The following is a 22,899-nucleotide window of genomic DNA, read 5'->3' as shown; positions in this document are numbered from 1 at the left end:
TTGAATCTGGTCACCCTCTCCACTCCCAGTTGGACTACCTAGAGCCAAACAAAATTGCATAAAAATTAATGGCCAATTACCAGTCTCTTGAACAGTACTAGGTGAGTACTGTGCAGGTTCTGTGTTTATGTTTGGTAATACATGTGTTTTTGGTGGGCGTGGCCACTGACAATTATCCATTTGTGTTTGCACAATTCATGTAGCATATATTCTACAGCACTCTATTATATTATATTATATTCTTAAACCTACAATAATCTCTGTTACATTGCCAAACAGATAGCCAGTTTACTAAATGATTACAATGTTAATTCCACCACCCTCCATTTGGGAAGAAAAGTACCACTTTTTGGTCAGCTGTCAAGAAAATATAATTTTTAGCTGAGTCACAGTGTCAAGTAGTTTCAAATTGTCGCTCTCATTTGCCCTTGGCCTTTATGGGTGCCTTGGTGCCTTTGCCATCCTTGTTCTCAAAATCCACAGACTTGATGACACCGACAGCAACGGTCTGCTTCATGTCGCGCACCGCAAAGCGGCCTGTAGGAAAGAGAGAGAGAAATTATCAACCTATTAAACATAATACCTCTCCCTTTCTTGTCTCTCAAAATGTACTGTAACACTTGGTGACGTATAACAGATGCACACATGTCATGGCCTGTGAATGGGGAGGGAGGTTAAGCCTACTGGCCTCCTGGGGCCCATTTACCAGTGCTGCTCCTCTTTACCGTAACTCTTGGAGTATTTACCACTGCTGTTTCTCTTTACCGTAACTCTTGGAGTATTTACCAGTGCTGCTCCTCTTTACCGTAACTCTTGGAGTATTTACCACTGCTGTTTGTCTTTACCGTAACTCTTGGAGTATTTACCCCTGCTGTTTCTCTTTATCGTAACTCTTGGAGTATTTACCACTGCTGCTCCTCTTTACCATAACTCTTGGAGTATTTACCACTGCTGTTTCTCTTTACCGTAACTCTTGGAGTATTTACCACTGCTGTGTCTCTTTACCGTAACTGTTACAAAGGGTCAGATTAAACCGAATATATATATTTATTGCTTGAGATACATTGTATAATATTTGTATATCGTCTGATATCCCTTGTATATTCTTTGTACATATACACGGAATATCCCTTTACCTAGGTACAGGCCAGACCATAATATTCGTTCTCCTATTGGACAGCGACCCCCCTAGGCGCCACGGCCATACCCCCAATGCCGAGTTCAAAGCCACCGCCAAGGCTTGTCTCAACATGCCCAGGTTTGCGCAGTAATACGAGACAGAACTGAGGTTGGCACTAGATTATTCACCTTACGTATAAATACGTCGCAGGTGGATACAGCCGTAGTCTTGTCTTATCCTAAAACGTTCGTTCAACGTATCGTTCGTTCCTTACAAGTTGAAGCCTTCACCACGAGTCAACGACCAAGTGAAGTGAGCAACCTTGCGTCTAAATAGAGCACTTAGAACCGCGTGCGAATAGGATAGTAAAAGTGTCAGAGCTTAGTGAAATAACGTCAAGTTCGACCTAGAAGTACCGTGCACAGGAGAATCTACACCGGTGAATGCAGAGCCTTTTCCGGCTGGATTATTGCTTTGGTACTGTGGCTGCTGGAGCAGAGAACCGTCTACCCCACTGCTGTGTGGGATTTACCCGTGAGGAGCATCACTCGAGCCCGTCTCTAGGAAGAGGCTGGCTGGCTTTCATCCATGCTGCCGAGCATACTTGGATTATAGCTGCTGCTTTTGTCTGCCGATCGAGGGGAGTATATGTACCGCCTCCCGTAGCTGGAGCTTATTGATTCCTTGTTGATCCAGACTTTTGCATTCGAACATTCCTCTCCCCTGCTGGCTTACAACCGGAGGGAACCCCCTTAGTATCTCCAGCTGACCTACGAGTGTACCTTATATAATTCTTATGCTACAGGTGGTATTAATTACCCCCATCGTAATATGCTTATGGACTTACGCTCTTGACCTATTCATGCACATTCTTCGCCTTACAAGCGCAACTCTAATTCTCAATAATATGTAAGATAATCTTGATGCTCTTCTAATAAATATTACAAACAGGACTTTCTTTGTTAAGCTGTGTTATTGTGTGGGTGTTCATCACATATACCTGCGTACTGTATGGCCAGTAGTAATGTACATAACTCAGTAGTGGTTTAATGATACCATACTTATTCAATACAGTCAGGGAATTGTACCCCTCAGTTACAATTGGTCCTTCGAGCCGGAGGGTAATTAGCGTAATATTAATATAATATTAATATTGACATGGCCAGCGATGAACACTCCACAAACGGTTCTCCTAAGCTAGATCACCCGCAGCGCAGACGGCAGCCACCTCCTTACCTAGAGGACTACGCTGCCAGTCTACTACCTAGCTTTATACAGACGTTAAACGTGGAAAAAGCGGATAGTAAAAGTATGTCAAACCCTACCGACCAGGCGACCCTGCCAGTAGAGACCCTAGTGGGTTCTAACGTAACTGACCAAGCCCACGGGGGGGACCAGGGGGGACATGACATGACTATACCCCCAGACAACGTCAACGGGACGGTCCCCGGAGAGCTCCAGGATAAAGAAAGCGCTCCAGGGACAGAACCCGACCCACTACCAGAAGAGAAACGCGCCCAGGAGACGGACCTCGAGGCGCGCCCAGAGAACAGATCTCCAACCAGCACTGCCAGAAGCCGATCACCTCCGTCAGTGTCTTCCCCCAGCGAAGCGGACAAGATGCTGGCGCAGGCATTCATCGCCACCCTGGCAGCCTCCACCGAACGCGACCGACTTCAAGCGCAACAACTAAGTGAGCGCGAACATTCTACCATGGAAAGAGAACGCCTCCAGGCTCAACAGAGGAGCGAGCGCGAACACGCTGCAATCGAGCGAGAGCGCTTCCAGGCGCAACAAAGGAGTGAAGACGACCGCATAAGACTGGAGACCAGACGCCTTCAGACGGAAGATAACATTGAAAGAAGCCGCGCCGATGCGCAGCACGCCGCCGCCAATGCCCAGCGCGACGCCGCCAATGCACAGCTCCACGCCGCCCATGCCAGCGCCAATGCACAGCGCGCCGCCGCCAATGCCCACCGCGAAGCAGAGCGCGACCGGCTGCTGCAGGCGCAGATGGTAGAACAATTGATCGCCATGGCGACACCCCCTCTCTCCGCACGGAGCTCCCGGAGATCATCCCGACAAGGGTCTAGGGCACATTCCCCTACCCGACCAAGCGACCCGGGACCCCCGCCAACAGGAGGATCCTGTCTGCGTCTCCGAACCCCCTCCCCGGCCGGTCCATACGAGACCCAGCAACCGGGAAGAACCAGCCTACGTCGCCGAGAGACTGAACAGAAGACTCCAGGACCTAGCAGAGGAAGAGGAAGAGGAAGAGGAGGAATGTCAAGCCGACCAGCAGCAACGTACTCTGGACCAGGAGGCCCAGTACAGCCCCGACCAGCAGCAACGTACTCTGGACCAGGAGGCCCAGTACAGCCCAGACGTCAGCCCAGAGTCACTGCGCTACAAACCCCCGACTCAACTCACGGGTGAGTTTGACGCACCGTCAGCACCGAGGAACAGCACCTGGGTACCCGGCCCCTGGTACCCACCAAGTACCAGCCCACGACGACACGTACGGGGAGACTCGCCCAGGAGGCCTCTCCCCCAACGCTCACCGATGTGCCAGCCATCCATGGCATCGTACCTTGGCACACCGACGTTCCCGGATTTTACACGCGAGGACAGAGCACAGTACACGGAGCTACGGATGTGCTTAGAGACTATGATGTCCGACGTCCCCGATGAGACGTACAAATATGCTATCCTCCTCAAGCACCTGAAGGTGCCCAGAGCGCATAATATAGCGCTGGCATATTCCAACTCAAGTACCCCATACACCGCGGCCCTAATAGCCCGGACCAACGTTATGGACGCATATGGGACTACGTGATACAAGAGATAAGAGATATCGACCGCCTCCCCCCAGCCAGAGACAACAGAGCATTGGATGACCTCTCTATCAAGGTACAGTCCCTGGTAGGGATGCTGGGGTCCCAAAAGGAAAAGGGGATATACGAACTGTACGCTAACTCTAATGTAGAAAGGATATTAGAGAAGCTCCCTCCCGCCCGACAAGAGCGTTTTCGGCGGCAGAGAGACCACCGCGACCCCAACGGCCCAGAGGCATCCCTCCTAGACTTATCTGACTTCCTCGCGAGAGAAGTCAGCAGCCTACGACTGGACACGTTCGTGTGGAGTGGACCAAGCCCAAGACCAGGACCTCGGGGATCAAATGATAACCGCCGGTCGGTGACCGTTATGCACCAAGCCGAATCAGTACCGCAGCACAAGAACCACAACACCCCCTCGACGAAAGAGGAGTGGAAGATTGAATGCCAGTACTGTGAAGGGGAACATCGGCTGTATCAATGCGACACTTTCGGGAAGCTGACCACGGACGAGGTGAGTCAGTGGATCAAAGACCACCGCTGCTGCTTCCGCTGCGCGCGCAGCCATATGGCAGCTGAGTGCCGTTTGAAGAAGAAGTGCAGCAGGTGCGGCGGCGCCCACTTGGAGGTCCTGCATGATATCAACAGGCGTCCGCCAGGACAACAAAGTGGGCCCGTCACGGTAATGTACCAGGCCGAGGCGGTGGCACCAGTACCGAAGAGCCACCAGACCGCCCCCTACTGTACCTACTGCGACGGCGGACACTGGCTGGCACAGTGCGCCGAATATAAGACACTGAACCCCGTCCAAGTTGACCAGTGGCGTGAGGCGGCCCAGGCGGGCGCCGCTTACCGCGCAGCACTGTGCGGGGCCCACCAGCAGATCCAAGGCAACCGACCAACAGGAGTGCTCCATATAGACCAGCATAGCGGGACCCCCCGAGTGCTCATCAAAGTGGTCAGAGTGCTCCTGAGCTACGAGGACAAGGTCCTGGACACTTACGCCGTCCTAGACGATGGGTCCGAAAAGACTCTCCTCCTCGCTTTCGCCGCAGCCCAGCTGGGTCTGCGGGGTGCCAAAGGAACAATGACCATACGTACCATCAGAAGAGACCATAAAGGGTAAAAATGTCTCCTTCAAGATAGCAGCGGTGGACCAGCCAGAGAAGCAGTATAGTATTACCAACGTCTTCACCAGCCACGACATAGGCCTATCACAGTACACCTACCCCATCCCACAGCTGATGGCGAAGTATGTGCACCTACATCAACTACCTATACCGCTTATCGACGGCGCCACACCGACCCTGCTCATCGGCTCCGACCACGCGGACCTCATTCTCCCAATTGAGGCGGCCCACATCGGACCCAAAGGATGCCCAGTCGCGGTTCAGACCCGACTGGGGTGGACGCTCCAGGGCCCCCTCTACGGACTTGACAGTCAACCCACGTCTACACGCTGCCTACACACAAAGGTGAGCGACACCGGCCACTCTCCCGTACAGCCCGTTGAGAGGCTATTGACATTAGGCGAGAGGCCTGTGAGAGAACCGTGGGCACAAGAGGGAGTTCGGAATTCCACCCCCCTCAGCTGCGCTCCAGACGTAGCTGACCTCGAACCCAGCACCCCAAGCGACTCCTTGATGGGGCGGCCGGAACCGGCCCCTCCTCAGACGGGGTACAGACCAAACAAGAGAAACAGACGGAGGAGGTGGAGGCACAGCCAAGCACAGATCAAAGCAATCTCAGGCCCGCTTCCTCCTAACCCCCCCTCCATCCCTTCCAGCCCGTCAGAAGCGGGTCAAGGACGGGGACAACTTAAAAGTGGACACAGTCGTCGTGATCATAGACCAGTCACTACCCTGAGCTGTGTGGCCGGCCGGCCGCGTAAGCAAAGTGATCACTGGTGCCGACGGAAAGGTCAGAGCGGCAGAAGTGCTCGTCCAGGGACGGACATACACCCGACCCGTGGCGAGGCTGATAGAGTTGCCAAGGCTCCCCGACTCTCTTATTGACGACCATGACCCCCTGACTTTGTGAATTGCCCTACTCCTCACAACGGACATTGAGTAGTGGACAAGACGGTTAATCTGTCTCTGCTTATCTAATTAGGTGCGGACTAATTAGGAGGCGGCTGTTACAAAGGGTCAGATTAAACCGAATATATATATTTATTGCTTGAGATACATTGTATAATATTTGTATATCGTCTGATATCCCTTGTATATTCTTTGTACATATACACAGAATATCCCTTTACCTAGGTACAGGCCAGACCATAATATTCGTTCTCCTATTGGACAGCGACCCCCCTAGGCGCCACGGCCATACCCCCAATGCCGAGTTCAAAGCCACCGCCAAGGCTTGTCTCAACATGCCCAGGTTTGCGCAGTAATACGAGACAGAACTGAGGTTGGCACTAGATTATTCACCTTACGTATAAATACGTCGCAGGTGGATACAGCAGTAGTCTTGTCTTATCCTAAAACGTTCATTCAACGTATCGTTCGTTCCTTACAAGTTGAAGCCTTCACCACGAGTCAACGACCAAGTGAAGTGAGCAACCTTGCGTCTAAATAGAGCACTTAGAACCGCGTGCGAATAGGATAGTAAAAGTGTCAGAGCTTAGTGAAATAACGTCAAGTTCGACCTAGTTAATGTGAAGTACCGTGCACAGGAGAATCTACACCGGTGAATGCAGAGCCTTTTCCTGCTGGATTATTGCTTTGGTACTGTGGCTGCTGGAGCAGAGAACCGTCTACCCCACTGCTGTGTGGGATTTACCCGTGAGGAGCATCACTCGAGCCCGTCTCTAGGAAGAGGCTGGCTGGCTTTCATCCATGCTGCCGAGCATACTTGGATTATAGCTGCTGCTTTTGTCTGCCGATCGAGGGGAGTATATGTACCGCCTCCCGTAGCTGGAGCTTATTGATTCCTCGTTGATCCAGACTTTTGCATTCGAATATTCCTCTCCCCTGCTGGTTTACAACCGGAGGGAACCCCCTTATTATCTCCAGCTGACCTACGAGTGTACCTTATATAATTCTTATGCTACAGGTGGTATTAATTACCCCCATCGTAATATGCTCATGGACTTACGCTCTTGACCTATTCATGCACATTCTTCGCCTTACAAGCGCAACTCTAATTCTCAATAATATGTAAGATAATCTTGATGCTCTTCTAATAAATATTACAAACAGGACTTTCTTTGTTAAGCCGTGTTATTGTGTGGGTGTTCATCACATATACCTGTGTACTGTATGGCCAGTAGTAATGTACATAACTCAGTAGTGGTTTAATGATACCATACTTATTCAATACAGTCAGGGAATTGTACCCCTCAGTTACAGTAACTCTTGGAGTATTTACCACTGCTGCTTCTCTTTACCGTAACTCTTGGAGTATTTACCACTGCCGCTTCTCTTTACCGTAACTCTTGGAGTATTTACCACTGCTGTTTCTCTTTACCGTAACTCTTGGAGTATTTACCAGTGCTGCTCCTCTTTACCGTAACTCTTGGAGTATTTACCACTGCTGCTCCTCTTTACCGTAACTCTTGGAGTATTTGCGCTATCGAAAAAAGCTCAGCGCCGTCTGAGTAGGTAAGACACTGGAGAAGCGTGATATTCTTTTTCCACTTTGACTTGTTAACACTATTCAATAATAAGACAAAAATAAGTTTTTGTTTCTTCCATTGCCACGTACATAACTGTTAGGGTTTGAAACCGACCTCAAACGCACGGCACAGACAGGTAGTTCAGAGTTAGCCAAATACTAGGGCGTATTTATTTACAGAGTCAAAAAGGAGTCAAGTAACAATTTCGAAACAACAAAAAAGGAGACTGCCTTCGGCAGAGTATCTGCGGCTCTGCAGATCCTCTTGGTGTTAGAGGTGGGGAATCGGCGTTAACGCCGTAGCGGCTCTGCAGATACTTCCAGCTTCAACTCTTGGTGGAAACGGAGAGAGAGAGATCAATAACAGTCCAACAGTACACAGAGGCAGTGCAGTTCCCTCCTCCCTTAGCAGAGTCCAGTGCAAACAAAAACGATACTCTTCAGTGTCTCCTTTAAACACACAATTTAGCTGAGTCCAGTGCAAACAAAAAATGATACTCTTCAGTGTTCTTCAAACACACAAAACAGATAATCCAAAAAAGGGTTTGGTTCCAACTCACCAAAGCGCAAACGTGTAAAGCGGGCAATGAGGCGCAGCTCCAAACGGGGGAACAAGGTATTCACCAGCGGCAATCCACAGATGTCCTGGAGGGAAAGTAGACGAGGCACAGCAACGAGGGAAAAGCAGGTAGAAGCAGAAGTACTCAAAACGACCCGACATCAAATGAAAGAAGGTCCCAGTATAAGAAGCCTCTGGGGCGCTAATCACAAACTATGACAGGTGCGTGCTGGAATTGATACTTGCTCCAGAAGCGTGTGGCGGGGAATGCACCAATCAACACAGTACCTTAAAGGAGCGTGTGGTGGGGAACGAACCAATCCTCACAGTACCCCCCCCTCCACGGGAGCCACCCGGCGACCAGCCTGACCCGGCTCGTCCGGATGGGCACGATAGAAGTCGGTGATCAGGCCGGGGTCCATGATGAGCTGGCGGGAGACCCAGCTCTGTTCCTCCGGGCCGTATCCCTCCCAGTCCACCAGGTCCTGGAACCCCCGACCCCGCCGTCGAACGCCCATCAACCAGCGGACCTGCCACTGGGGGTGTCCGTCCACCATCTCGGGAGGAGGCGGGTCCGGAGCAGGAGGCATCAGGGGACTGAGAGAGACAGGCTTAACCCGGGACACATGGGACACAAAAAAAAGGACCGACGAACCGGGGGTTAAGCTTCTTGGCCGAGGACCGAAGCGGAAGGTCCTTTGCGGACAGCCACACCCTCTGCCCAGGGTGGTACGTCGGCGCAGGGACCCGGCGCCGGTTGGCCCCACGACTGGCGCGCTCCGATGACCGGAGCAGCGCAGTCCTGGCGATCTCCCAGACCCGACGGCACCGGTCGAGATGCTCCTGTACGGAGGGAACTGCCACCTCCGACTCCTGTGCAGGGAAAAGAGGGGGTTGGTAGCCCAGGGATATCTCAAAAGGTGAGAGGCCGGTGGCGGAACTGACCATGGAGTTGATGGAGTACTCGACCCAGGGAAGGAAACGGCTCCAAGAAGCAGGTTTCTCGGCAGCCACACACCGAAGAGCAGACTCCACGCTCTGGTTCATCCTCTCCGTTTGTCCGTTAGTCTGGGGATGATAACCAGAGGAAAGACTGACCGTTGCCCCCAATCCCTTGCAGAAAGCCCGCCATACCTGGGAAGTGAACTGGGGCGCCCGGTCCGAGACGACGTCCTGGGGAAACCCATGGAGGCGGAACACGTGGCGTGTCAGGAGGTCCGGCGTCTCGGCCGCCGAGGGAAGCTTGGGAAGGGCCACGAGGTGAACCCCTTGCTGAACCGATCCACCACGGTCAGTAGGCACGTGTTCCCCTGGGAAGAAGGAAGTCCCGTGACGAAGTCCAATGCCACATGGGACCAAGGGCGGCTCGGAATGGGAAGCGGCTGCAAGGGTGGTGGGAGGCCTTGCTGCGGGCGCAGACCGCGCAGGCCAGTACGAACTCCTTGACGTCGTTCCTCATGGTGGGCCACCAGAATCGACGAGCCAGGAAGGAGAATGTGCGATGAACGCCTGGGTGGCAGGCGAACCGGCTGGTATGGCCCCACTGGAGGACCCAGGACCGGACTGAGTCGGGGACGAAGAGGCGATGAACCGGTACATTGCCTGGAGCGCGATGGAAGCGTAGGGCACGCCTTACCACCCCCTCGATGCCCAAGGTGACCACTCCCACCACCCTGCCCTCTGGGAGGATGGGAGTCGGGTCCTCAGTGGTTGGAGCCCCCTTGGAGTGTAACCGGGACAGGGAGTCGGCCTTCGTGTTGCGGGAACCAGGGCGAAACGTCAGCGAGAAGTCGAACCGACTGAGGAAGCTGGCCCATCTTGCCTGCCGGCCATTGAGGCGCTTGGAAGCACGGATATACGTCAAGTTCTTGTGGTCCGTCCAAATGGTGAATGGCTCCTCGGCCCCCTCTAGCCAATGACGCCACTCCTCCAAGGCAGCCACAACCGCCAGCAGCTCCCGATTGCCGATGTCATAGTTCCTCTCGGCAGGGAGGAAACGACGTGAGTAGAAGGCGCACGGATGTACCTTCTGGTCCGTTGCCGACCGCTGAGATAAGATAGCCCCAGTCCGGTATCCGAGGCGTCCACCTCTACGATGAACACACTCTTGGGGTCTGGATGGAGCAAGACTGGGGCGGTAGTGAACCTCCTCTTGAGGGAGCGGAACGCAGCACCCGCCGCTGGGGACCAGTCGAACGGCAGGGCGGGAGAGGTTAGCCTGGTAAGTGGTTCCGCCACCTGGCTGTAGTTCCGGATGAATCTTCGGTAGAAGTTGGCGAACCCGAGGAAGCTCTGTACCTCCTTCCGAGAGGTGGGTTCCGGCCACTCCTCCACGGCCCGGATCTTGCGAGGGTCAGCCCGGGTCAAGCCTCTCTCCACGATGAAGCCCAGGTAATCGACGGAGTCGGAGTGAAATCGGCACTTCTCTGCCTTGACGAAGAGCCGATTGTGGAGGAGGCGCTCCAGCACACGTCGGACATGCTGGATGTGTTCCTCGAGGGTCTTAGAGAAGATGAGGATGTCATCTAGGTATACCACCACAAACTCCTCCAGCATGTCACGAAGGACGTCGTTCATGAGCGCCTGGAATACCGCCGGAGCGTTGGTGAGGCCGAACGGCATTACCAGGTACTCGTAGTGGCCCCTGGGAGTCTTGAAGGCGGTCTTCCACTCATCGCCCTCTCGGATACGGACCAGATGGTAGGCACTCCGGAGGTCCAGCTTGGTAAAGACGGTAGCCTGGGTGAGAGGCTCGAAGGTGGAGTTCATGAGAGGAAGAGGGTACTTGTTCTTAATGGTGATCTCGTTGAGCTGGCGATAGTCGATGCAGGGTCGAAGGTCTCCGTCCTTCTTCCCAACAAAGAAGAAACCAGCCGCCACAGGGGAGGAGGAAGGCCGAATGAGGCCTGCTTCCAAGGACTCAGAGATATATCGATCCATCGCTGCCTTCTCAGGGACGGTCAGACTGTAGAGGCGGCTGCCGGGAAGGGGAGCCATTGAGCGAAGGTCGATGGCACAGTCGTAAGGCCGGTGAGGTGGAAGGGCCTGAGCCCGGGACTTACTGAAAACCTCCTCGAGGTCGTGGTACTCGGGGGGTATAGTCGAGAGGTCCGGAGGCGGCTCACAAAGGGGGCTCCGGGGCGAGGGACAGGACGCCGCCTGAAGACACTGGGCATGACAGGCGGAGCTCCACCCCCTGATGGTACCGGAGGACCAAGCGATGTGGGGCTCATGCAGCGCGAGCCAGGGCCTGCCCAGGACTACTGGGACAAGAGGAGATCTGGTGATGAAAAACTGGAGTCTCTCAACGTGGTTACCAGCAATGGTGAGAAGGACTGGACAGGTGTGTTGAGTGATGTCAGCCAGGCGGTGTTGGTCCAACGCGAACACCTCCAAGGGTCTCACGAGGTCCTCTAGCGGAATGTTGGCCTGGGTAGCAAACTCGAAATCCAGGAAACTCTCGTCAGCACCCAAGTCGATGAGTGCCTCCACCGTCGCCCGTTGGTCCGCCCAGGCCAGGGTGACGCTCATCAGACGACTAGGTGGTGCACGGTTCTGGGAACAAGAAAAACGGCTCACCAGGATCTCCCGGGGTCCCGGCGAGCCTGGTTTTTTGGCCGGGTGGGGCAGTTGGAGATACGGTGCCCATCCCGGCCGCAGTAGAGGCAAAGGCCGGACCTGAACCTGGCCGCCTGTACGTTAATGCCAAGCAAGCAGTGCAAAAATGCTTCCGCATTCGTCACCGCACGCTAGTGCGGTAAAGCGCCCTTCTTTTCAGACAAATGCTACCGTGCGTGCACCGGCGGCGGCGTGCTCGCTCAGGTGCGTGCGTGCGCCGGCGTGCTCGCGCGAGGTGCCCGCGCATGCGACACGAGCGGAGCTCAATATATATAAGTCACCGCCCCTTATTCAGTATCCAACAAATAGCTCAATTGGCTAGGACACATGGCTGTGGATCCTATGGCTTGTTTGCTGGCGAGTTCGAATCCCATCGAAAATATTTTTTAACGTGATTTTTTTTTAACGTGTATTCTTTCGCCGATTAAGGTTAGGCATTGTTTTGGAGTTGGTTAAGGTTAGAACGGTTAAGTTTAGGCGCTGTTAAGGAGCTGGTTAAGGTTAGAGTTTGTCAAAGAGAATGGCAATATAATTTCTATGGTTAAGGTTAAGGTTAGGCATTGTTTCGGAGTTGGTTAAGGTTAGAACGGTTAAGTTTAGGCGCTGTTAAGGAGCTGGTTAAGGTTAGAGTTTGTCAAAGAGAATGGCAATAGACAGCCTATTTCCGCGAAAATGAAAGGCGCATTACTGCATGCCACTACGGTAAATTTTTGCACTGCTTGCTTGGCATAAAGCTACACGCAACCTGGCCTCTCGTTCAGCCGGGCTAAGGTGAGAGCGTCCCAGCTGCATGGGTTCCTCCTCGGGCACCGAACGGGAGGGGAAGGAACCACCAGTTGTGGTGGAAGCAGGACGGACTGCAGTTCCGTCACGAGTGCGGGGGGTCTGGGGAACCTCTGGAGGTCCCAGTCGGGCTCTCTCACGCCTTCTCTCCCGGAGGCGTCCGTCGATGCGAATGGCGAGGCCGAATAGGTCCTCGAGGGACTCCGGTTCCTCACGGGTCGCGAGCCGGTCCCTTACAGCGTGGTTGAGCCCCCTCATGAAGGTGAGACGAAGCGCTTGGTCGTTCCAACCTCTCTCCGTTGCCGCCAGTCTGAACTCCAGCACGTAGTCGGTGACCCCGCCACTGCCCTGCCGGAAGGTGCCCAACCGAGCTCCTGGGTCCTGGCCACGGGCTGGGTGGTGGAAAACCCTGTGGAGCTCTGCCACGAAGTCTGGGTAGGAAAAACAGAAATCAGCCCCCATTGCCCAGGAGGCAGTAACCCACTGTGCTGCCCGGCCTGAGAGCAGGTTAGTCATGTAAGCCACTCGGGCTCCCTCTGAAGTGAATCGGCTGGGTTGATGAAGAAAAAACAATCCTCGAAGTTACCATTGAACAACCGTGGTTCGGAGAGACGGGGCTCCCGAGGTGCGGGATCGGGAGGCGCGTGGCCTGCCACGGCTGCGGGTGGTGCTCTGGCCGAGACTCCTGAAGCAGGTGGGGTTACAAGCAGGGCGGTAATTGTGTCACTCAGAGTTCGCAATTGGTGAAGAATATCAGCCTGCTGATTACCCTGGGCTGTCTGCAGGGTAGCCAGAGAGCCAAGGGACTCCTGAATAGGCAGGACCTGGTCTCGGAGCTCCTGTACAGCAGCCGCAGCCGCACCTAACTGTAGGCTGTGGTCGTTGGTTAATTCAATCTGGACCGCCAACGCGGTTCTGACACTGTCTGTGTCGGCTGAGGTCGTCATGGTCGGGTCGTAATGTTAGGGTTTGAAACCGACCTCAAACGCACGGCACAGACAGGTAGTTCAGAGTTAGCCAAATACTAGGGCGTATTTATTTACAGAGTCAAAAAGGAGTCAAGTAACAATTTCGAAATAACAAAAAAGGAGACTGCCTTCGGCAGAGTATCTGCGGCTCTGCAGATCCTCTTGGTGTTAGAGGTGGGGAATCGGCGTTGACGCCGTAGCGGCTCTGCAGATACTCCCAGCTTCAACTCGAGGTGGAAACGGAGAGAGAGAGAGAGATCAATAACAGTCCAACAGTACACAGAGGCAGTGCAGTTCCCTCCTCCCTTAGCTGAGTCCAGGACAAACAAAAACGATAATCTTCAGTGTTCTCCACAACACACAATGTAGCAGAGTCCAGTGCAAACAAAAACGATACTCTTCAGTGTCTCCTTTAAACACACAATTTAGCTGAGTCCAGTGCAAACAAAAAATGATACTCTTCAGTGTTCTTCAAACACACAAAACAGATAATCCAAAAAAGGGTTTGGTTCCAACTCACCAAAGCGCAAAAGCGTAAAGCGGGCAATGAGGCGCAGCTCCAAACGGGGGAACAAGGTATTCACCAGCGGCAATCCACAGATGTCCTGGAGGGAAAGTAGACGAGGCACAGCAACGGGGGAAAAGCAGGTAGAAGCAGATGTACTCAAAACGACCCGACATTGAATGAAAGAAGGTCCCAGTATAAGAAGCCTCTGGGGCGCTAATCACAAACTATGACAGGTGCGTGCTGGAATTGATACTTGCTCCAGAAGCGTGTGGCGGGGAATGCACCAATCAACACAGTACCTTAAAGGAGCGTGTGGCGGGGAACAAACCAATCCTCACACAAAACAATGGTTGTTATGTTACAGGTAGCCATGTTGGAAGACTACACAAACATGGGCTCAATCTCATTCCACCCTCGTCTTATCCACTCTGTTTGAGCGTTTGTGTGGAAGGTTCTCCATACTGAAGGGCATCACCAAACCGGGTAGCAGGGAGAGGGAGTGGATGATAATTAATTTATAAATGTTTAATGATAGAAGCCTCTGTCAGCGAGTGATGCATCGATGCTGACTTCTGAAACACCACTACTCCTTAAACAGTTGACAAACAGAAATGCAGGAGGGTGACGGAAACAAATCCTACAAATGTTAGTTCCCTGTTGACTGTAATTTAGTCAAATAATATTTTGTGAGGACGTGCATATAGGTAACTTGACTAATTGCCGTTCATCTTCCTTTGTCTTAATTTCATGTGTTTAATTTTCCATAAAGTGTCTTTGTTTCTTGTATATATATCATTTCTTTTATGGTTTTTGGTGGTGTTTTTTTAATTGCCGGTAGACATGGTGATGGGCTCCTTTTTGTTCCAGTAGATTCAGTTCAATGACAGTAGTGTCCCAAAGTTTGCAGTTTCTTTACACCCCTCCCCTTAATAAGGAGTACCCTCCCCTATGAGTGTGGCTTCATACAAGGATGACATCTTTTCGGGATTCCCACAAGATGGGAGTCAATTTCACTTTGAATCCCGTGATTGGGCAGGACCGGGAGTAAAAGTCAATGGGAGCAGAAGGGAGTGGGAACTATGACAACAAAATCAACGGGATTTGGATGGGAGTGATACATTGGTGCATCACTAATGTAAATGTTTGGTGGTTGTATATTTAACTAAGGCAGACATCAGGGCTGTACAGCGTGCTATGAAAAAATCGGTCTGTGCAATGAATGAATTTCAGTGATGGGAATAACGGCGCTATAAGTAACAGCGTTACTAACGGCGTTAGTTTTTTCAGTAACGAGTAACGGATTACTCTTCCAAACTTAATAACGCTGTTACCGTTACTGCAAAAAAATGCGGCGCGTTACTATGAATGAACCTGTTTATTTCATCAGACAGATCTCTGTGCTGAGAGGCATTTTCTGTCCTTCCTTGTTTAGTGGGCAGTGCTGACGATTGGCTGAGGTTGAGTAAAATGTCATGGTAAGCCAATCAGAGGTAGAGGTGGGCGGGTGCCTTCAGAGTCTGACACACGAGCGACTCAGTCAGCGTGAGACCGCGGGTCCGTGTAGTGTACGTTTTGAGCCCAAATAATCCAAAACGAATCCAACGGAACAACATAATAAGCGAGCAGTCAGCGTGAGACCGCAGGTCCATGAGCGTTTTTTGTTCACTCTTGTTGTGTTGCAGCGCAGGGCAAGTAGTAGTGGCTCTACTGCTGACAGCCTTATCAACAGTGCTGCACTTCCTGGTTTAATAGCACAGTCTGGTGCGCAGAGATATATATATCTGTATGTCATGCATGTCTTAAATGTCATGATTCGATTAGTTTAGATGATTAGATTAGATTCTTATATCTGTATGTTGTGTATGTCATACATGTCATGAATTGAAAATGGGGGACCCTGATGTAAACAAGACGAAAGTATTTCTCTGATCTGCATCCCCTTAACAATTGTGTGTATTGAGCCGTACTGTATTGTACCCATTCTGCAATCTGTTAATTAAAATGTTCAATCAATCAGTATATATTTGTTATTTATTTTTGGTATAGTGCTTAACAAGCATAATTTAATGTTGCCCAGTTGTGGTGGCCTGTTGAGGGGCAATACATATCAAAAGTTCCAAAACATCTATTGTGTTTGTATTTGTATGATCCACTATATAAACATAGTAATTATAATATCTACATACATGGCATTTGATTGGAGGCTAGTCTCACTTTGTCCCACAGCAACATTAAAATAGTTTAGATTTGTGTATGTTGTTTATGTAAAACGCAATAGTTACTTTCTGAAGTAACTAGTTACTTTTATCATTTGTAACTGAGTAAGTAATTTAGTTACTTTTTGGAAGAAGTAACTAGTAACTGTAACTAGTTACCTTTTAAAAGTAACTTGCCCAACATTGAATTTACTGCACTAGCACCCGTGCGATAGGCATTCGGTTCATATCGATACTCTTATTTTGAAAATCCTGTGGCAAGTCTCATTTCCGCCCAAGCGCAGCTCCAGCCATAATATCTATGGCTCCGGCAGCTAGCAACGTTCGGTTCATATCGATACTCTTATTTTGAAAATCCTGTGGCATTTCCTCCCAAGCGCAGCTACAGCAGCCCAACAACAACAGCGTGCTATGTTATGTTAGAGTGCGCATTTTGCGACCAGGAAATACGTCCCTGCCTGTTTTTCCCTGCAACGCTTCCAATGCATCTTACATGCTTTGCATCCTCACCAAAACTAACTAGTTAGCTGCTACCCGTAACTAAACTAAGCTAACCTGGGTCAGAGGCAGAGAAAACAGTGAGGAAAGGGAGGGGGGGGGGGGGCCTCAGCCTCTCTCTGTCCCTGTCTCTACGTCAATGATTTTATGTAGGTGAGGTCAAAGGAGTTTGATAGTATTTACTGAGGATGGCCAGATAATGTTGATATTTAAACATAACAAATATAATACATAATAAATGTATACATGATCATGCAACATAAAAAAAATTAGGAACTGTTTAGGAGTGGGAGGTAGGGAGGGGTTTTAGGTTGTGTGTTGTGAGTTCCAAAAAGTTATTTCAAGTTTAAAGCTCAATATATCAAAACGTGGTACTTTACAGTGAACAGGAGGTCTATTTCTATTAAAACAATAGATTGTTTTTCATTTAAATGTCTGGAAGAGCTACATTTATTTCTTTCAAATTATATTTTCGTTACCTTTTTTGAGTTGATCTAAAAACCAAATTACAAACATCTCAAAACAAACTAGTCAGACTACTGCTTGACCTGACTCCTAGAACCCACCTCACCCCTGCCCACTTTACCAACCTAGGATGGCTTAGAGTAGACGACAGAGTACAGCAACTTGCAATGGGCCTGGTCTACAAGATATACTACACGACCAAGGTACCCATGTACATGTCAAAATACTTCCCAAAGGTCAGTGAATACCACGATCACAACACCAGAGGGAGCTCCACAAATCATGTGAAACCCAGATTCGGCTCAAACAAGGGACTAAACACGTTTCGCAATTATGCCACATCAATGTGGAACGCCCTACCCAAAGCTGTAAAGGAATGTGAATCACTACCCACTTTCAAAAACATTCTCAAAGAACACCTACGGGAGATTGCAATTCGAAACTGGCCCCTACAAATGTCCTAACCCAGTTGTACAGTAAAGACCAAGTATGGCTTTGTCAGTATTCCAATGTACAGTGTCCCCCCCCCCTACCCAACCCCCCCCACCTCCAATGTACAGCCCCACCCAACCCCACCCCACCTACCCAACCTCCTCCAATGTACAGTTTTTATGTCAAATGTATGTCAGTATTCCAATGTACAGTGTACAGTGTGTCCCCCCTACCCAACCCCCCCCCCCACCTCCAATGTACAGCGCCACCCAACCCCACCCCACCTACCCAACCTCCTCCAATGTACAGTTTCTATGTCAAATGTATATACACTCTTTTTCTGGATTTTTTTGTATCACAAACAGTACTGTATTTGCAAATCTGGTATGTCATAAATGTATAGATGTAGCAGTACTGTCTATCTGTATGTCGTGTGTGTCATATGATGAATTGAAAATGGGGGACCCTGATGTAAACAAGACGAAAGTCTTTCTCTGGTCTGCATCCCCTTAACAATTGTATGTATTGAGCTGTACTGTACTGTACCCATTCTGCAATCTGTTAATAAACTTTTCAATTAATCAATCAATCAATGTTACTGATTGTGTTGAATGGGCTTATGATATTGTCTCATATCGATTGCAGGCACCTGCATCGTATCGTATCGTGGCAGACTTTGTGATATTGGCAAATATCGTTGTCCAAAGAATCGATATCGTATCGTATCGTGATGAAACTGGTGATTCCCACCCCTAGTAGAGTCCATACATCCAACACCGAATCCCATAATTCCTTACACGTAACGTGTCTGGCTGTGTGACGTCAACTTGTCAGCATGAAAACGACAGCCAAACATGGCACTGCAACTAAATAACACAAAACAATAGGCACATTTGTGACTGTTACAAATATAACACGTTTTATACTTGTGCTACAAGATTTTGGCCTGTGCTACAAAACTATCAACCTCTGTAGCACCAGTGCTATGTGCAAAAAAAGTTAACGTACAGCCCTACAGACATGATGTGACCCATGTACTGCATATTTTATACTGAGGAAGAAAAACAGAGCAGGATTGGTAAACGGAGTGGGATGGGAGTGGGATTCTATAAAAGTTTGGCTCGGGATTGGGACGGGATTGGGATCAGTCCTCTGTGGGAGTGGGAGGGAGTGGGATTTTTTTCGAAACTCTCATTTGGGATTGGGATGGGATGGGATTATTTCTGTGGGAGTGGGAAGGAGCGGGAGTCAAAATCCACTCACATGTCAGCCTCTATTATGGAGTGACCTAGTGAAATGCTACTGGGGAGGGATCGGTTTGAGAAAGGCCCATTATGTGCAAGGCCTCCATCCCTACATCAAACGCCCCATGGGATTCCTGCAGTAGCGGCTCGTGAATTCTTCACGGGGGGGGGGCGGAATTAATTAGTATCCCCCTCTATCCCTCCTTCTCTCTCTTTCTCTCTCTCACACACAGCGCGATGTGGAATCGATTCGTTACACAATCAGACCTAGTGTATGTGTAGTATTATATACCAAGAATAACTTCAGTATGAGTACAGGGCTGTACACATATTTTGCATATTGTTAAACGAGCCAAGGCTAGAGAGAGAGAGAGAGAGAGAGAGAGAGAGAGAGAGAGAGAGAGAGAGAGAGAGAGAGAGAGAGAGAGAGAGAGAGAGAGCGAGAGAGAGAGAGAGAGAGAGAGAGAGAGAAGAGAGAGAGAAGAGAGAGAGAGAGAGAGCGAGAGAGAGCGAGAGAGAGAGACCGAATTAACTCACTGTTTACGTGGTCGAGACTGCATCCAGCTATTAGCTTGTTAGCATTGATCAAGTATATCCACTCCACTGTTCAGACTGTGTTGATGTCCATTGTCCATGCATGTCCACACTGCATCCATATATAGCTATACTACCTGGTGTTCCTATCGCCATGCTCTAAGACAAACTCTAACCTTAACCAACTTTGAAAGAGTGCCTAAGCTTAACCGTCGAAAGAACTTGCCGTCACGCTCTAAGACAAATAGCTGCATCACAACAACACAAGTCAGCTACAACAGAAACTGACGTCGGCCAATCAGAGAGCGTCTCCGCGAAATGCGGCTACGGAAATTATAGACGCTGCTGCTTAGACCGCTTCAAAACCCGCCCGTGTTCCATCATAATACATCATATTTCAACGCACAGCGCGCTACGCACTGATTGGCTGCGACGGATACAGCGATGAAACAGTGCATGGCGTGCATGCGCACTCAGAGCGCTATTGCGTCTAGCCCGAGAGAAATACGGCGAGGAGAATGCGGCTACGGTAACGGAACGTATTCTCTATCAGACAGTGAGTCACTTCCTGTTCAGGAAAACGATTATTTTTATTTGATATATTAACGTTATATTGTGCATTGGAAACACAAACATACTTAAAATTTAAAATGAGTAAATATTATTCATTTTAAACATGTTTATATTATTTATAGGGCTATAAAACAAAAAAAACTAAAAAAAAATCTTATTCTCCTCTCTTTTAACCAGGGTTAACCAGGGGGGTCGGCGCCCGAGCGCCCCTAGTAGCCAGCCGCCACTGGATTCCTGTGTAGTGTAATTCTGTTGCTCAAATGATGGTAATTATGAGCTTTAAATTTGATTGAAATACAGACTCACCCAGTGGACCGAACTCGGCAAAGGCTTCCACCACCATAGGTTTGGAGGGGATCAGCTGAACCATACCGGCATCCCTGCTCTTCAGACACTTAGGGGATTCCTCCAACGTTTTGCCACTTCGCCGATCAATCTTCGCCTGAAGTTCGCTGAACTTGCAGGCGACGTGAGCTGTGTGGCAGTCCAACACGGGGGTGTAACCTGCATGGATCTCGCCAGGGTGGTTCATGATGATGACCTGAGGAGAGCCAGGGCAGACAAAAACAGTAATTTCCGCACTCTGCTGCACAAGAGAATACAGATGATTTAGAAGCTCTGAGATCTGTGTCTTTTAGTTGGGTGTACAAACATGGGCACATTGCGCAGTGAATTCATATCTGAATATCAAAACTATTATTGCTAAATGCATTTAGAAACCTAGGAGCAGAGCAGATCTGGTAGATTCTTGCAGAAAATACAATATAACAAATATTGCACTTGCCAAGAAATGTACCTAGACTTACCTAGTCTTGTATCTAGACTTACCTAGTTACCTAGTCTTGTACCTAGACATACTACCTAGTTACCTATTATTGTACCTATACATACCTAGTCTTGTATCTAGACTTACCTAGTTACCTAGTATTGTTCTCTTCTGCTTCACTCATTGGATATGCTCTCATTTAGATAATTATGTGTAAAACTGTATTCTGTATAACAACGGGATCACAGGAAGAATATGCCAACTTGGGTTTAGGCTAGATAAATCACACTTGAGCAAGATATCATGTATGACAGACGTGCGGTGCATTATGACATTGATAGCATTACATTTTACTTTCAGAGCTATTTACAAATAGGGCTTTAGGTCGGACCTCAGTAGGTCTGACAATTAATTTATCTCACAAACCGTTTCAGAAGGCAACATCTTTAGGCAGGAGTCGGAAAATAGCTGTTAAAACTATAACAGCAGACCCTGCACACTTCTGTGGTCCAGTCTAGTTAATGCCTGCACCCTTTGTTAAAGCCTTAAGCAATTATTTTTGTTTGGTTTTGTTTCCTAGTCATTGCGCCCAGGGGCGTAGCTGTAGAATCTGGGCCCCATGAAAGAATGTATTTGTAGGCCCCCGGTGAATGCAAGTGCGCTCAAGCGCTTAATTATTTTTTTGGCCATTTATTTATTGATGAAAACGCATAATATGGTTTTTACCTATACATTCGGATCAGCAGTTCAGCACCTGCACTGTTGGTGGGTGAGCCTAGTAAAGGATGTCGCATTGCGTTCATCTTCAATGAATGGACCAATGCAATAGTCTACCAAAGCCCCCCCTCTCTCTCTATATATCTCTCTCACACACACACACACACACACACACACACACACACACACACACACACACACACACACACACACACACACACACACACACACACACACACACACACACACACACACAGACACACACACACACACACACACACACACACACACACACACACACACACACACACACACACACACACACACACACACACACACACACACACACACACACACACACACACACACACACACACACACACGTCAGAAACAAACATAGTATCAATGAGAGCATCAATAATACACCTGAGTGATGTCTAGTAAAAACAATTTTTTTGGGCCCCCCCCCCCCAGTGTTGGGCCCTTGGAATCATCCCTGATACACCACTGTGATGCAGTAATGTGCTGACTGATACACCACTGTGATGCAGTAATGTGCTGACTGATACACCACTGTGATGCAGTAATGTGCTGACTGATACACCACTGTGATGCAGTAATGTGCTGACTGATACACCACTGTGATGCAGTAATGTGCTGACTGATACACCACTGTGATGCAGTAATGTGCTGACTGCACTGTGATGCAGTAATGTGCTGACTGCACTGTGATGCAGTAATGTGCTGACTGCACTGTGATGCAGTAATGTGCTGACTGCAATGTGATGCAGTAATGTGCTGCAGTAATAGCGTGTAGTCGTTCAGTATTGACATTACTAAATGAGATGTCATGCTAATATGTCATGCCAATATCACTTCGATATGACAGACATCCGTGGAATTAAATAATTATAATGATAATAAATACGACACTATTTGTATCATTAACAATTATGTTTTACATTTATAGTCATGACTCAACGAACCATGTCCGAAAATAAATAAATAAGACTAACTAAACCAGATCGCTGTGGATATAGCTATAGTGGAATAGACTATTAATATTCCATATACCGTGTTGTTATTATGATATTATTTATTGTTGGTTTTATTTATTTATTACATTGCTTGCGCACATCTAAGAGCCAGTGTAGAAACGTCTTGATTATATGTTACTATTGTACTTACATTTGCACTCTGGTTGGATGCCAAACTTATTTTCGTTGTATTGTACTTGTGCTGTATGATGACAATACATTTGAATCTAATCTAATCTCATTTTGGGAGATTATGGATTATTTGTATAATTTGGAGTTGCAAATCATTGTCACGCTACAGAGTGTGCACGCATGCGTGTGTGTACAGTACAGTATCAGCTGCTGCATCGTTAATGAACTATAGATTTATATGGAATTCGTTCATCTATTCTTAACAGTGGCTGGGTAC

General features: G+C 49.2%; 1 pseudogene across 1 annotated transcript in view; it reads right to left on the bottom strand.

The window, feature by feature from the left end:
• Positions 1 to 418: 418 nt before the first annotated feature.
• Positions 419 to 22,899, bottom strand: part of LOC311226722 (elongation factor 1-alpha-like) — a 93,890-nt pseudogene continuing 71,409 nt past the window's right edge. The window contains exons 6-7 of the transcript in view: positions 20,277 to 20,511; positions 419 to 537 (exon numbers count right to left, since the gene is read on the bottom strand). The product of the transcript in view is annotated as an elongation factor 1-alpha-like (transcript). The remainder of the gene's footprint in view (positions 538 to 20,276; positions 20,512 to 22,899) is intronic.

This window comes from Notolepis coatsorum (genome assembly GCF_963971535.1).
Source record: "Notolepis coatsorum genome assembly, chromosome: 4".
Classification (NCBI taxonomy): Eukaryota; Metazoa; Chordata; class Actinopteri; order Aulopiformes; family Paralepididae; genus Notolepis; species Notolepis coatsorum.
Note: the sequence above shows the minus strand (reverse complement) of the source record. Positions and strands in the feature narration are given on the sequence as shown.